Here is a 16,966-nt window from a genome sequence, read left to right on the forward strand (position 1 = left end):
GGCAGATGAAGCTTAATTCAGTTAAATGCAAGGTGTTGCGTTTTGCTAAGTAAAATCAGGGCAGGACTTACAGTTGACAGTAGGGTCCTGGGAAGTGTTGTACCAGAGAACCTAGGAGTTCAGGTACATTGTTCCATAAAAGTGGTGTGGCAGCTAGAAAGGGTGGTGAAGAAGGTGTTTGCCAATATTGTCTTCATCAGTCAGAGCACTGAGGACAGGGGTTGGGGCATCATGTTACGGCTGTACAAGACATTGGTAAGGTCACATTTGGAGTATTGCATATAATTCTGGTTGCCCTACTGTAGGATGTTATTAAACCGGAAAGGGTGCAAAAAAGATTCACGAGGATGTTGCCAAGACTGGAGAGTTTGGGTTATAAAGGAGGCTGCAAAGGCTGGGCTTTTTTCCCCGGTGAATTGGAGGCTGAGGGACGACCTTATAGAAGTTTATAATATCAAGAGGTGCATTGGTTTAAGGTGGAAGGGGAAAGATTTAAAAAGGGACGTGTGGGGCAACATTTTCACACAGATAGTGGTGCATACAAAAAACAAGCTTGCAGATGAAGTTGTAAAGTTGGGTACAACTACAACAACATTTAAAAGATGTTTGGACAGGTACATAGTCAGGTTTAGAGAAAATATGGGTTAAATGCAAGAAAATGAGATGTCTTCAATTTAGGAAACTGGTTTGCATGGACAAGTTGTGCTGAAGGACTTGTTTCCATGCTGTATGACTTTACAAGGAGATACAAATCCATTCCCAGAAATGAGAAGGAAGCCAAATGGTATTAGGAAGAAGGTAACAAAGGAAATACAAAAGAGTGAAAAAAAAAGCTAAAGAAATAAATGTTGATAAATCCTGAGTGTTAGTAAACATGCCTAGAATAGACAGGTAGTTATTTTGGACTGGCACGAATGTGATGGGCCTTTTCTGTGCTGTAGATCCTATGGCTCTATGACTAAACACACTATCGTCTCAGATGGTCACAGAGCTGCTGCTTTCTGACAGAGAGATGGCTGGTAGTTGTTTATCTTGAGGATCACTATACCTCTGGTGAGAGGCAGGGGTGAGACAGTGAGATCCTCACTGGGACTGCAGCTGCTATGGATTTTGAACCCTTGCTGTTGGCATCCAACTGACTGACCTAACCAAAATTAAGTACCCTCTTCATTCAGGGCTGAGTTCCTCTAAAACTATCCAGAGTACAATTCTTGCAAATTCCCAACTGCTCCCTGTCCAATGGCACACTGACTTCAGAATTGGAAACCTCAGTCATTGTCACCTCCAAGCCTGCATTCACAGACCTTTCAAATCTGAAAGATTATTACACATCCTAGCTGCTTCTATTCCATGTTCTCTTACGCGTGAGGTCAAGAGTAAAGACTCCAGCCAGACACTTCAACTGACTCCAAAATACTTCCTCTCTGCCATTAAAAAGCATCCACAACTTGGGCAGGGCAGATCAACCACCTTGCAAGGACCCCATCTACAACTTCTGCCTAGCTTTGGGCCCCCAAGTGAAGGATTGTGCTATTCAAGGCATCAGTTACACAATGAGATGACCCCAGAAGCCTTACCCCCCCCCCCCCCCCCCCCCAGTGCCCCAGGAACCCAGCAGTGACACAACACACAGTCAGGACTCAACGCGTCCCCCCTCGGTTTGGCTAACGCACCGCCACTGATTTGACTAACAGGAGTGTCATCCAATCACCGCCCAGCGCCCGGAAGCGTTTGCACCAACCACCGCGAAGAGAGGGCGGGGTCTTTTCCTCGAATCTGGAGGGCAAAGGAGAAATTGCTGGAGAAACTCGGCAGATCTGGCAGCGTCGGCGGCGAGAGAAAACAGTGCTTAATGTTTCAAGGCCTGCGTCTCCCCACCACTCCCCTTCTTCAGAACTGGTCACCAGACACGAAACGTTGACTTAGACAACACAGTGTGAAACTGGATGAACACAGCAGGCCAAGCAGCAACAGAGGAGCAGGAAGGTTGACGTTTCGGGTCCAGACCCTTCAGAAAAAGGGGTCTAACTCCATGGTGTGAAGCTGGATGAATACAGCAGGCCAAGCAGCATCAGAGGAGTTAGACCCCTTTTTCTGAAGGGTCTGGACCCGAAACGTCAACCTTCCTGCTCCTCTGTTGCTGCTTGGCCTGCTGTATTCATCCAGCTTCACACCATGTTACCTCAGATTCTCCAGCATCGGCAGCCTCTACTATCTCACGAAGTGTTGACTCCCGTTTTTATTCTACCTACAGAGGCCGCCAGACCTACTGAGCCTCTCACGCTTGCAGCATCTTTTGTTTTTTTTCCGTTGAGTTCAATTTCGAAGGAGTCTTGGCGTGGACTGCCGGGTAAAATATTTTTAAAAAACCGACGAAACTCTTGAGTTTTCAATCTATCGCGGTGGTACGAAAGAGGGTTGCTGATGGCTTACCCAAGACAACGCGGCCTAGAAGTCGAGGACTGCGGCCGTTGGGAGACAGTTCGCGTTGCAAGGCAACAGGACGCCACGAGCGACGCGGGGCTGCACGGAAACCGTGGGGAGTCAAACTTCTGTCGGCACAAGCTGCTATCGCCGCCGCCGATTCAGTTCGAAACTCTCTTTCACCCGACCACTGCGGAACGTCACAATATCACTGGTTCTGTATTGTGATGTCATGCAGAGGGAGGATCTGCCGCTGACAGCGCGGGAGACCATTCAGCCCGTCGTCCCTGTCTGCTCCGAACCGAAGCTTATACCCGCCTCGTACAGCAGCAAGGAAGTCATGCGAAAGTTGGAACGTACCTTGGCTGGTTCACGTTTGCACTGTGCGCGCAGTCCTGATCAGCAAGTTCTGCAGAGTCACTGAAGAGGGTACGGTGCAGAGAAATCGCAAGGATGAATACAGAACTGAAGGATGAAAAAAAAAGCAGAAAAAGGAGAAACTCAGCAGGTCTGGCAGCCAGAAGAACTGCCTGTTTTGAAGAAGTGCCACTGGATTTCTCTGCACAGATGCTGTCAGAAACTCAGCAGGCCTGCCAGAAGTACTGACTGTTTTGAAGAAGTGCCACTGGATTTCTCTGCACAGATGCTGTCAGACGTGCTGAGTTTCTCCAGCAATTTATGTTTTGGTTCACAATTCCAGCTCTCTGTTTGACTTAGGAATGAAAGCAGGCTGGGCTTCGTGTTCTCTTCGATTCAGAAGGCTGAACAGCCTACTGGAAGTTTTTAAAATCACGAAGCGTCAATGTATTCATACTGTGGGGAGAGCAAAGTGGAACACCATCAAAATATCAAATTGTGAATTCACTCCCACATTGCGGTGAGTTGTGTAAATGCATCAAAGGAGAAGGTAGATACATTTTAAAAGGGGAAAGGCAATGGTGTGATGCAGATAAAGTTCCATAAGTTAATGGTACTGAAAGACGTCAATCAATTAACCAGGTTTGTGCTGGAGAACTACATTTTACGATAATGTTACTGGAATAGTAATCTAGAGACCTAGTCTAATGTTCTAAAGACAGAAACAGAAATAGCTGGGAAAACTCAGGTTTACAGAGATAAACAACTGCAGATGCTGGAGAATCCAAGATAACAAAGTGTGGGTCTGGATGAACACAGCAGGCCAAGCAGCGTCTTAGGAGCACAAAAGCTGACATTTCGGCCATCCCCTATTCCCAATTCCTTCGCCTCTGCCATATCTTTACTCAGAGAGTAGGAAGGGAATGGAATGCTTTTCCTGCAACGGTAGTAGATTTGCCAACTTTAGGTACATTTAAATCATCATTGGACAAGCATATGGACTTACATGGAATAGTGTAGGTTAGATGGGCTTGAGATTGGTATGACAGGTCGGCACAACATTGAGGACCGAAGGGCCTGTACTGTGCTGTAATGTTCTATGTTCTATCTGCTCCCAGGATGAGGCATTCCACTTGCACACATCCCAGATGTCCTCGTTCTTCAAGGGCCGCAACTTCCCCCCTCCCGCAGTGGTCGAGAACGCCCTCGACCGTGTCCCCCGCATTTCCCGCACCTCATCCCTCCCACCCCGCCCTCGCAATAACCGCCAAAACAGAATCCCCCTGGTCCTTACTTACCACCACACCAACCTCTGGATCCAACGCATCATCCTCCGACACTTACGCCATCTACAATCCGACCACACCACCAAAAACATTTTTCCAACCCCACCCTTGTCTGCCATCCAGAGAGACCACTCTCTCCACGACTCCCTTGTCCGCTCCACACTCCCCTCGAACCCCACCACACCCGGCACTTTCCCCTGCAACTGCAGGAAGTGCTACACCTGCCCCCAAACCTCCTCCCCCACCCCCATCCTAGGCCCCAAGATGACTTTCCACATCAAGCAGATGTTCACCTACATATCTGCCAATGTGGTATACTGTATCCATTGTACCCGGTGTGGCTCCTTCTACATTGGGGAAACCAAGCGGAGGCTTGGGGACCACTTTGCAGAACATCTACGCTCGGTTCGCAGTAAACAACTGCACCTCTCAGTCGCGAACCATTTCAACTCCCCCTCCCATTCCTTAGATGACATGTCCATTCCTGGGCCTCCTGCAGTACCGTAATGATGCCACCCATAGGTTGCAGGAACAGCAACACATATTCTGCTTGGGAATCCTGCAGCCCAATGGTATCAATGTGGATTTCACCAGCTTCAAAATCTTCCCTCCCCCCACTGCATCCCAAAACCAGCCCAGCTCATCCCCACCTGCCGAACCTGTTCTTCCTCTCACCTATCCCCTCCTCCCACCTCAAGCCGCACCTCCATTTCCCACCTACTAACCTCATCGAGCCCCCTTGACCTGTCCGTTCTCCCCGGACTGACCAATCCCCTCCCTACCTCCCCACCCATACTCTCCTCTCCACTTATCTTCTCTATCCATCTTCAGTCCGTCTCCCCCTCTCTCCCTATTTATTTCAGAATTCTCTCCCCATCCCCCTTTTCTAATGACGGGTCTAGGCCCGAAATGTCAGCTTTTGTGCTCCTTAGATGCTGCTTGGCCTGCTGTGTTCATCCAGCCCCACACTTTGTTATCTCAGGTTTACTGCAGCTGTGGAAAGAAAACAGAGCTAATGTTTCCGTTCCAGTGACTATTCTTCAAAACTGATCGTAGCTAGGAACACAAACAGAACCTGCTGGCAAAGCTTTGCAGATTTGGCAGCATCGGTGAAGGAAAAAAATCAGAGTTAATGTTTCGGGTCCGGTGACCCTTCCATTCTGAGGTCAAACCTGCTGAGCTTTGCCAGCAACTTGTGCTTTTGCTCCTGATTTACAGCATCTGCAGTTCTTTCAGTTTTTATGTAGCTAGGAAAAGGTTGGTCTTTCTGCTGAAGATGAGATGAGGGAGAGGAGGACGAAATGATAGGTGGAGATGAAGCCCAGAAAGACAACAGAATAAAGAAATGGGTAAAGGTCAGTCTTGGAGAATTAGTAGCTGCTCATGGGGATAATTAATAAGTTATGCCTGGTACCAGCCGATATGATGACAAGGCCTGGTGTGTGAGGATTGGGGTAAGGATGGGAGAAGGTGCTCAGGCCCTAAAATTATTGAACTCATTGTTGATTCCCAAAGGCTGCCGGATTCCCAAGTAGAAAGTGTAATCCTGATCTTACAGCTAGTGCTGAGCTTTGCTGGAGCACTGCAAGCACCAAGTCAGAAACAGAGATGTTGGTCAGGGAACGAGGTGGTGTGTTGAAATGGAACAAGAACCTTTGGGTCATTTTTGCAGATGTAGGTGTTCTGCAAAGCGGTTGCCTAGTCAATGTTTCATCTCCCCAGTGTAGAGCAGGCCATATACGAGCAGCAAATGCAGTAGACTAGACTGAGTAAAGAGCAGATAAAACACTGCTTCACCTGGAAGGTGTGTTCGTGACCTTGGATAGTGAGGAGGGAGGAAATACACCTTCTGTGATTGCATAGGAAGGTGTCCGTGTAGGGTGTGGGGAGACTTAAGGAGTGGAGGAAGAGTGGACCAGGGTGTCATGGAGGGAATGGTCCCTTTGGAAGGCTGACAAGGGTTGGGAAGGGAATAGGTGTCTGGGGGTGGCATCCCACTGGAGGTGGTGGAAATGGCAGCTAATGATCCTTTGGATGTGGAGGCTGATTGAGGACTGGGGGACCCTATTGCTGTTGTGGGAGGGAAGAGAAGGGATGAGGGCCAAAGTGCAGGAGATGGGTCAGACTCCTTTGCAGAGCACCTATGTTCTGTCTGTGACAAAGGACCTTGAGCTTTCTCATGCCTGCCACTCCAACACACCACTGCCTTCCTGGCCAACAGCTCCGTCTCAGACTTGCTGCAGAGTTCCAGCAAAGCTCAGCACAAACTGGAAGAACAGCATCTCATTTTCAGCCTGGGAACCCTGCAGCCTTCAGAACTCAATATCAAGTTCAATAATTTTAAGGCCTGAATACCTTCTCCCATGTCCTTATGCTCCACACACCAGGCCTTGACATCACATTGGCTGTTACCACAAACAACACATTATCAGACACTAATGGTTGCAAATAGCACCTATTGATTCTCCCAGGCTAACCTTTACTCATCGGAGATAATGGGAACTGCAGATGCTGGAGAATCCAAGATAACAAAGTTTGGGGCTGGATGAACACTGCAGGCCAAGCAGCATCTTAGGAGCACAGAAGCTGACGTTTCGGGCCTAGACCCTTCATCAGAAAAGCCCGAAATGTCAGCTTTTGTGCTCCTAAGATGCTGCTTGGCCTGCTGTGTTCATCCAGCCCCACACTTTGTAACCTTTACCCATTCCTTTGTCTGTTCAACTTTTGTTCTCTCTCTCTGGGGTTCATCTCCATCTATCATTTATTCCTTTCCCTCCCCCATCTTCAGCATATATATACACACCTATCGTCAATCAGTTCTGAAGAAGGGTCACTGGATCTGAAAGATGAACTTGCTTACTCTCCATAGATGTTGCCAGGCCTGCTGAGTTTTCCTGGCTATTTCTATTTTTGTTTCTCATTTCCAGCATCTGTAGTTTTATTTGTTTAATTTTTTTTAGTGGCTCCAGTATGGAAGATGATCGTATTTAAAGGCATAAATGTGGAATAAAAGTGAGTCTCAGTTTTGTTTTATATTCATTCACAGAATGTGGGCAAAACTGGCCTGGTCAACATTTATTGACCAGAGGGCACATAAGTGCCAATCACATTGCTGTGGATCTGGAGTCACATGTGGCATCTGGTCATCATCTGGTTCGTGACATAAGCCACCCAGAGACTGATGGACGAGGCATTCGGCCCAATGCCTCACGTTAAGTCAAGCTGGCTCAAATGTCCAGTGGGCTTTCAGACAAACTGACCCTCGCTCAGTATTGGCCTCACACAGCATTCCACAACGTGAACCGTTTTTGGGAGATGTTCCCTGTGCCCTTTTGCACAATACGTAGGCACTTCCCTCACGGGCTGCTATCATGCACTTTTCACTTCCCCACCTTCGCCCGTCCCTGGATACATCTCGACATGCCATTTCCCCTTCTGGTGACAGAGATTCCCCACAGAGGGCCCTCTACAACGGAGCCTCCCCTTTTCCATCCCTTATCCAGGGTGCTGAACATGGCAGTCCCATGCAACTATAGGCTAAATAAATTCACTGGATGCCAGGCCTGGAGGAGACAGCATTATACATGAATGTTTCTGTTTGTAATACCATTTTAGTTCTTTTGAAGGAGCTGCTCCTTAAACTTTCTTCGTGCTTCAGTCCCATGCTCTCAGTTTATGGGCACCCAGTGAAGGGAACAGCAGACAAGTAGGAGGGCCTTCTCATGGGTGTGCTCCTGGGCTTGGGCCTGGTTCGGGTGATCCAGATAGTGGGCCACTGGGGGACTCGTCGATCCTGATTGTCTGTCTCTCTTTCGCGGTTATGTCCACGCTCAGTTGTCTGGGGAGAGGCAGCATGTGATGCTCACTGGCACAATTGGGGCCTTTCAAGACTGTGGGCAACGCAGGGGCTGGCATCATCACCCCAAACAATGTTACTTTAATTAAGTAAGGTTCTGTAAGTTTTCATTTGACTGTTAATTTCTGTTTGATTTCAATACAGTGTGCTACCGGGGCTCTTTCATTATTATTATTTTTGACTTCCTGGTTTCCCAAAAGAGCCAATGGAACTTTATAATAAAATGTGAGGCTGGATGAGCACAGCAGGCCAAGCAGCATCTCAGGAGCACCTGAGATGCTGCTTGGCCTGCTGTGCTCATCCAGCCTCACATTTTATTATCTTGGAATTCTCCAGCATCTGCAGTTCCCATTATCTCTGAATGGAACTTTATGCTGCATTGAACTCCATGCTGTCTCTGTCCCAGAGTGTTTGGTGTGATCTATGTGGAAGGAACTTCACTCTCAGTTTACCTTTAGTTCAGAGAAAGGTGTCACATGTAGGCTAGACCAAGTAACGACGACAGTTTCCTTCCCTAACAAATGTTAGTAAGCCAGATGAATTATTCTCCATTGATCAACAATAGTCTCATGGTCATCTTAAGACTCTTAAGTTTAACGTTTTATTAAAATCTGCCATGGTGGGATTCGAACACAGGTGCCCAGAACATTACTTGTGTTTCTGTAATATTGTCTAGTGACAATAACGAAAGGCCAACACCTCCCCAGGACTGGTGACTGTCAGATTGTTGTACCAGATTATTTGGTTCACCAATGCCCTTTAGGGAAACAAATTTGCCATCATGTGATTCCAGGGCCATTGTTCAAGATTTTGGTGCCAATCATTTGCCCCAAGATATCTCCTTGGTCTAGATGTCTTCAATGTTGTTATTATGTGCCCAGGCCTCCTTTTCCAGAGGTGTGGTCACTACCACAAAAGTACATTCCTCGGTGTAGATAATTTCCTGAATAACTTGTTCAGAGTTATCTGTCCACACTTCTGGTGTCGGTGGGACTTGAACACAGGCCTCCTGGCTTAGAGGTAGAGACACTACTATGGTACCATAAGTATTTAAAGTTCCTCTCGATGGCATCTTAGGCCTAACAATGTTCAACGGCTTCATTAATGGCCTTTCCTCATTCATTATGTCAGAGTGATATGTTCACTAATGATTGTTCAGTGTTTAGTTCCACTTACAACTCCTCAGATAATTAACCAGTATGCATCCAACTGCAGCAGAATCTGGACTATATTCAAGATTGGTCTGACGATTGGCAAGCCGTATTCATACCGTGTGTGCCAAATAGTGGATATCTCGAGTAAAACAGAAACTCACAGTCTCTCCTTGACATTCACACAAACTTAGAGCAAAAGTAGACCATTTCATCCATCAACCAACTGCATCAATCAGTTAGGTCTGAGTGAAGAAATCCCTCCTCATTTCAGTCCTAAACGTTTACTTCTTTCATTCTAAGAGAATGTTTCCCTAGTTCTATATCTCCCATTCCCAGCAATCATCCTTCCTGCATTACTATCATTGAAGCCTCACCATCAGTTTCCTGGGGATCATCATTGACCAGAGCGCTATTGTACCAAGAGAAAGTAAGAGGCTGGAATGTCTGAGACCACTAACTCACCTGGCCACTGGTTCAATGTCCATCATCCACAAGGCACAGATCAGAAGAGGGATAGAATATTCTTCACTTGCCCTGGGTGAGAGAATCTTAAACAACATTCAAAAGGCTTGTCATCATCCAGGACAAAGCATCCCGCTTGAACAACAACCCATCCAACACCTTAAATATTCTCTTTTCATCACTGATGTACAATGGCAGCAGTGAGTATAATCTACAAGATCAGGGCAGCAATTCAACGAGGCTCTTTTGACAGCTCTTCCCACACCTGTGACCTCTACATTCCAGAAGTATTAGACGCACCATTGTCTGCAAATTCCCTTTCCAACCATACACCACCTTGACTTGGAGCTGTATTGTTACTCATTCACTGTTGCTGGGACAAATACCTGAAATTCCCTTCCTAACCGCATTCTGTCTGTATTTACAACACATATACTTTGCTGGTAAGGAAATTGTCACCTTCTCAAGGGCAATTAGGGATGGTCAATAAATGATGGGTTTGTGTTGGGCATTTATTGTGAAAGAATTTTTAAATACATAATTTCCTAGTCATCTTACCATGCCCTTTCCAAAAAAGGAATTGATCCTGAAAGCCTTTTTAACCATCTTATTCAAATGTTCTGCTACCTTCAGAGACCTGTATTCATTCCAATGTTTCTTTGCCCTTATGCACTTCTTGTCCTGTATTCCTGCCCCTTTTCAGCCCTAACTCATCTTAATCATGAGGTGAAAATAATTTAAGTCTAAATAGTTGGTATGTTACATTACAAGCAAGGGATCTAGTACTTCCGTATTAGTAACATTATGAGGTTCATGCGTATTCCTAAGTGTAAGATATGCTGCAAAAGAATCATTTGATTGTCCAGGGTTCAGGTTTATTGATTCTTTGGAGGCCTCACAATTATTTATTCATGGTAAGTTGGTCTAAAAATAGAAACAATAAAACCCATACCAAAATAATTGTTTTAACTTCAGCTGACTTTGCTTTTTCTTGTAATTGGCCAGTCCTCACTACTGTCATCATGTTATAATGTTGAATATGATCCAAGACATCCTGGGTAAATTTGCCACCACTGATCTCTCTCTGGTGTGAGACTAGGCCGTTAATACTATATAGAGAAAGCTGCCCATACAATCTCTTAGGCAGAAGATGGGATCAACTTGATGTACAGTAAATCAGTTTATTAAATATTACTCAAATCCAGGTACACCAGATGTAAGAGCGAATACATTTGGCAGCTAATAATTCTTCGATGGTATTGTATTGAGCATTGAAGCTAAACTGGATAAGGCATACCACTCGAATAAAAAAACTGAAAAGAACTTTAGATGCCTGAAATTAAAAACAAGAACAGAAATTGCTGGAAAAGCTCAGCAAGTCTGGCAGCACCTGTGGAGGGAGATCAAAGTTAATGTTTCGGGTCCAAGTGGCCGTTCCTCAGAACTAAGGCGTTACTACCCCTCTGGTTACAAGAACAGTCCTTTATGTTCAGATAGATGGAAATGGTCATGTGACATTTGTTAAGTCTTTCAGATATGAACTGTCTTATCCAACTGAGATAATGGGAACTGCAGATGCTGGAGATTCCAAGATAATAAAATGTGAGGCTGGATGAACACAGCAGGCCAAGCAGCATCTCAGGAGCACAAAAGCTGACGTTTCGGGCCTAGACCCTTCATCAGAGAGGGGGATGGGGGGAGGGAACTGGAATAAATAGGGAGAGAGGGGGAGGCGGACCGAAGATGGAGAGTAAAGAAGATAGGTGGAGAGAGTGTAGGTGGGGAGGTAGGGAGGGGATAGGTCAGTCCAGGGAAGACGGACAGGTCAAGGAGGTGGGATGAGGTTAGTAGGTAGCGGGGGGTGCGGCTTGGGGTGGGAGGAAGGGATGGGTGAGAGGAAGAACCGGTTAGGGAGGCAGAGACAGGTTGGACTGGTTTTGGGATGCAGTGGGTGGGGGGGAAGAGCTGGGCTGGTTGAGTGGTGCAGTGGGGGGAGGAGACGAACTGGGCTGGTTGAGGGATGCATTAGGGGAAGGGGAGATTTTGAAACTGGTGAAGTCCACATTGATACCATATGGCTGCAGGGTTCCCAGGCGGAATATGAGTTGCTGTTCCTGCAACCTTCGGGTGGCATCATTGTGGCAGTGCAGGAGGCCCATGATGGACATGTCATCAAGAGAATGGGAGGGGGAGTGGAAATGGTTTGCGACTGGGAGGTGCAGTTGTTTTTTGCGAACTGAGCGGAGGTGTTCTGCAAAGCGGTCCCCAAGCCTCCGCTTGGTTTCCCCAATGTAGAGGAAGCCGCACCGGGTACAGTGGATGCAGTATACCACATTGGCAGATGTGCAGGTGAACCTCTGCTTGATGTGGAATGTCATCTTGGGGCCTGGGATGGGGGTGAGGGAGGAGGTGTGGGGACAAGTGTAGCATTTCCTGCGGTTGCAGGGGAAGGTGCCGGGTGTGGTGGGGTTGGAGGGCAGTGTGGAGCGAACAAGGGAGTCACGGAGAGAGTGGTCTCTCCGGAAAGCAGACAGGGGAGGGGATGGAAAAATGTCTTGGGTGGTGGGGTCGGATTGTAAATGGCGGAAGTGTCGGAGGATAATGCGTTGTATCCGGAGGTTGGTAGGGTGGTGTGTGAGAACGAGGGAGATCCTCTTGGGGCGGTTGTGGCGGGGGCGGGGTGTGAGGGATGTGTCGCGGGAAATGCGGGAAACGCGGTCAAGGGCGTTCTCGATCACCGTGGGGGGAAAGTTGCGGTCCTTAAAGAACTTGGACAACTGGGATGTGCGGGAGTGGAATGTCTTGTCGTGGGAGCAGATGCGGCGGAGGCGGAGGAATTGGGAATAGGTAGGTCCCCACCTACGTCCGTGACACCACCCACGCCCTCCACCTCCTCCAGGACTTCCAATTACCTGGCCCCCAACACCTCATATTCACCATGGACGTCCAGTCCCTGTACACCTGCATTCCGCATGGAGATGGCTTCAAGGCCCTCCGCTTCTTCGTGTCCCGCAGGCCTGACCAGTCCCCCTCCACCGACACTCTCATCCGCCTAGCTGAACTCGTCCTCACACTCAACAACTTCTCTTTTGACTCCTCCCACTTCCTACAGACTAAGGGGGTGGCCATGGGCACCCGCATGGGCCCCAGCTATGCCTGCCTCTTTGTAGGTTACGTGGAACAGTCCCTCTTCCGCACCTACACAGGCCCCAAACCCCACCTCTTCCTCCGGTACATTGATGACTGTATCGGCGCCGCCTCTTGCTCCCCAGAGGAGCTCGAACAGTTCATCCACTTCACCAACACCTTCCACCCCAACCTTCAGTTCACCTGGGCCATCTCCAGCACATCCCTCACCTTCCTGGACCTCTCAGTCTCCGTCTCAGGCAACCAGCTTGTAACTGATGTCCATTTCAAGCCCACCGACTCCCACAGCTACCTAGAATACACCTCCTCCCACCCACCCTCCTGCAAAAATTCCATCCCCTATTCCCAATTCCTCCGCCTCCGCCGCATCTGCTCCCACGACAAGACATTCCACTCCCGCACATCCCAGATGTCCAAGTTCTTTAAGGACCGCAACTTTCCCCCCATGGTGATTGAGAACGCCCTTGACCGCGTCTCCCGCATTTCCCGCGACACATCCCTCACACCCCGCCTCCGCCACAACCGCCCCAAGAGGATCCCCCTCGTTCTCACACACCACCCTACCAACCTCCGGATACAACGCATTATCCTCCGACACTTCCGCCATTTACAATCCGACCCCACCACCCAAGACATTTTTCCATCCCCTCCCCTGTCTGCTTTCCGGAGAGACCACTCTCTCCGTGACTCCCTTGTTCACTCCACACTGCCCTCCAACCCCACCACACCCGGCACCTTCCCCTGCAACCGCAGGAAATGCTACACTTGTCCCCACACCTCCTCCCTCACCCCCATCCCAGGCCCCAAGATGACATTCCACATCAAGCAGAGGTTCACCTGCACATCTGCCAATGTGGTATACTGCATCCACTGTACCCGGTGCGGCTTCCTCTACATTGGGGAAACCAAGCGGAGGCTTGGGGACCGCTTTGCAGAACACCTCCGCTCAGTTCGCAAAAAACAACTGCAACTCCCAGTCGCAAACCATTTCCACTCCCCCTCCCATTCTCTTGATGACATGTCCATCATGGGCCTCCTGCAGTGCCACAATGATGCCACCCGAAGGTTGCAGGAACAGCAACTCATATTCCGCCTGGGAACCCTGCAGCCATATGGCATCAATGTGGACTTCACCAGTTTCAAAATCTCCCCTTCCCCTAATGCATCCCTCAACCAGCCCAGTTCGTCCCCTCCCCCCACTGCACCACACAACCAGCCCAGCTCTTCCCCCCCACCCACTGCATCCCAAAACCAGTCCAACCTGTCTCTGCCTCCCTAACCGGTTCTTCCTCTCACCCATCCCTTCCTCCCACCCCAAGCCGCACCCCCCGCTACCTACTAACCTCATCCCACCTCCTTGACCTGTCCGTCTTCCCTGGACTGACCTATCCCCTCCCTACCTCCCCACCTACACTCTCTCCACCTATCTTCTTTACTCTCCATCTTCGGTCCGCCTCCCCCTCTCTCCCTATTTATTCCAGTTCCCTCCCCCCATCCCCCTCTCTGATGAAGGGTCTAGGCCCGAAACGTCAGCTTTTGTGCTCCTGAGATGCTGCTTGGCCTGCTGTGTTCATCCAGCCTCACATTTTATTGTCTTATCCAACTTCCGTTTTTTCAAATTGTTACACACTCTTGTGCCAGCATTAGTAAAATGTTCTGTAACAGAAAAAAAACTAAGGGCTAACCTTAGCAAAATCCACTTTGGTCCATAAATGGCCCGCTCGTGCCTACGGAATGTTCAGGAAGTGAGGCATATTGACTTTAATGTCATTAGTGCGTTTGTTAAGACTGATTCAATTTGCAACAGGGTTGTCCAATAAATATCTTTGCAGTCAGTAAAAACTAGTGCATTGGAGCACATCAAGCACTGGGCATCTGGAAAACCTGGCTTGGGTCCAAAAACATGTATTGCAATTTTCTGGCTGGCCTCTTAAATCAGTCGCAGCAAAAACAAGGCCCAGCTTCATTAAAGTAATATAATGAAGCCCAGCAGAAGTTTCTGTATGCTAAGGGTAGAACTGCTGTCCATGCTCCTTTCATCTACCCAAATAGGTCAAAAGAAAAGTCTATTAAGCACTGATGTATTAAAGAAATTAAAGGCAATTTCCACTGGAGATGAAGAAAATGAAAATTTAAACGCCTAAATGAACAGACGTGTCTTCCAGTAAGTCATGTCAATAACAATGATGATGGTTGGTTTTGTAGATATACAAATAAATATCAAATACTTGTTGAAGCCGTAAAAGATTAAAGAAGGTGTGGCAGAGAGGAAAACAGGTACTACAATCACACTCCCTGCAATTAACATTGTGTGACCGATCATCCACAAACTCACATTTACCTGAGAATGGCCAAAGAGCTCGACAAACTGGGTCAATTTCCTGTTAACACCATTGTGCGTTTAGAGCAGTATGCTATATGGCCTGCAGCTGTTCAAAAAGGTGGCTCACCACCACCTTAGAAGAGCATTTAGGGATGCGCCATCAATGCCAACTCCATGACATGATACAAAAGACTTCTGGATTTTCTCAGAGTTATACACCATGGAAACAGACCCATCAGTCCAACCAGACCACTCCAAACATAATTCCAAACTGAACTGGTCCCACCCTCCTGCTTGTGACCTATATCCCTCCAAACCTTTCATATTCGTGTACTTATCTGAGTGTCTCTTAAATGGTAGATGCCCGCATCCACCATTTCCTCAGGATGTTCATTCCACACATGAACCACCCTCTGTGTAAAAAATTTGGCCCTCAGCCTTTTTAAAATTACTCTCCTCTGACCTTAAAAGTGTGCCCGGGACTTGAAATCCCCCCCTCCAAGGGAAAAGAACCTACCATTAACCCTATCTGTACCCCTCATGGTGTTATAAACTTCGATATAGTCACCTCTCAACCTCCTATGCTCCAGTTAAAAAAAATCCCAGCCTAACCAGCCTTTCTTTATAACTCAAACATTCATACCTGGCAACATCCTGGTAAATCTCTTCTGAACCTTCTTAAGCTTAATATCCTTACTTTAGCAGGGCAACCAGAACTGGACAGTACTCCAGAAGAGGTCTCACTAATGTTCTGTACAACTTCAACATGACTTCCCAACTCCTATACTCCAAGAACTAAGCAATGAAGGCAAGTGTGACAAATGCCTGTGCAGGTTTGAGTCATTTGCAGTGACAACACATGTAGCAAACCTATTCTGCAACTGAGTTAAAGGGGACCATCTCTCTCAGCTATGTTGCCTCCAGCGCTCATTTACAGATTAGTTGCAGTTTCAGCAAAAAATTGACAGCTGTACATATATCAAACAGGATTTGTCTCCTGCTGAAACTTAAGCAAGCAATGTTGCAGATTTTTTAAACAATAAAACAGAATATTTTGACACGGGGATAGACAGTGAACGAAAGCAGCCTTTCTACCTCTGTATTAGCAACATAGTAAGACTAAACTGTCAATGATCCCACCACCCCCCCCCCCCCCACAAAGTCACTCCAAAAGTTCCTAATAGACTGTTGAACATTCAGTCCCAGACATTGCCAATAATTAATTTCCAGACACCAGTTTTGCATCTTTAACAAAAGACTCAGGTATTTATTAGACACACAATAACTTTAGAGGAGAGAAAATTAAACAACACAGTAGGATTATTGATGCATGTGCTTTAAACTCAAAACATTTGTTTTTAGCTCCCAGCCACACAAAAAACGGACAGTTAACAGATTAAGTGCAAATAACAAAAATGGCTCAATATTATTTGAATGGCTTTCACAATATGTTGTTTCACAGGTAGAAATGTGAATATTTTGGCTTTTATTTTGAAATGTTGATCAGGGTCACGTTCTCAGTTTACCCAGGCAAAGACTACAAGATGTCTAACTCAGCTTTCTTCCCTAGGCTTCTGGAAGCTGGTATAGCAGATTATGCAGGGAACTTTCAAATCTTCATGCTGCCTCAGCAGCAGCCCAGTACCATCTCCTAGAAAGCACAGTTCAAAAAAAAAGGTCTGGTTCCACCCTGATTAATGCTTCTCAAGGCCTTGATTACCATTCAACAACTGCCATCTGCTTTAACATAGGGTCTCTTTCAGACCTGTCAGAACCAAAAACCAGGTACTGAACTCATTAATAGCCAATTCCTGGTACTCGTTTAAATACTCTTCGCAGGGTCATTATATTTGTTAGAATCCATGAAATCAAGACTCAGCCTGCACTTCGCCTCTAGGCGTGGTCTCACAAACACAGCTTGTTTACTCTGTTCTTTTCCTTTTACCACAAGCTGTTC

General features: G+C 47.3%; 1 protein-coding gene across 5 annotated transcripts in view; it reads right to left on the reverse strand.

Moving 5' to 3' along the window:
- Positions 1-2,689, reverse strand: part of cep162 (centrosomal protein 162) — a 113,748-nt gene extending 111,059 nt beyond the window's left edge. For 2 of the 5 annotated variants that reach the window (XM_048530869.2, XM_048530868.2), the window contains exon 1: positions 2,434-2,688. The gene's annotated coding sequence lies outside the window, so the exon portion shown is untranslated. Of the gene's footprint in view, positions 1-1,673; positions 1,780-2,433 lie in introns of those variants that run through there. The other 3 variants (XM_048530866.2, XM_048530864.2, XM_048530865.2) reach the window with 3 other exon arrangements.
- Between the last annotated feature and the right edge of the window lie 14,277 nt (positions 2,690-16,966).

The sequence above is a fragment of the Stegostoma tigrinum genome, chromosome 4, assembly GCF_030684315.1.
Source record: "Stegostoma tigrinum isolate sSteTig4 chromosome 4, sSteTig4.hap1, whole genome shotgun sequence".
In the NCBI taxonomy this organism is placed as follows: Eukaryota; Metazoa; Chordata; class Chondrichthyes; order Orectolobiformes; family Stegostomatidae; genus Stegostoma; species Stegostoma tigrinum.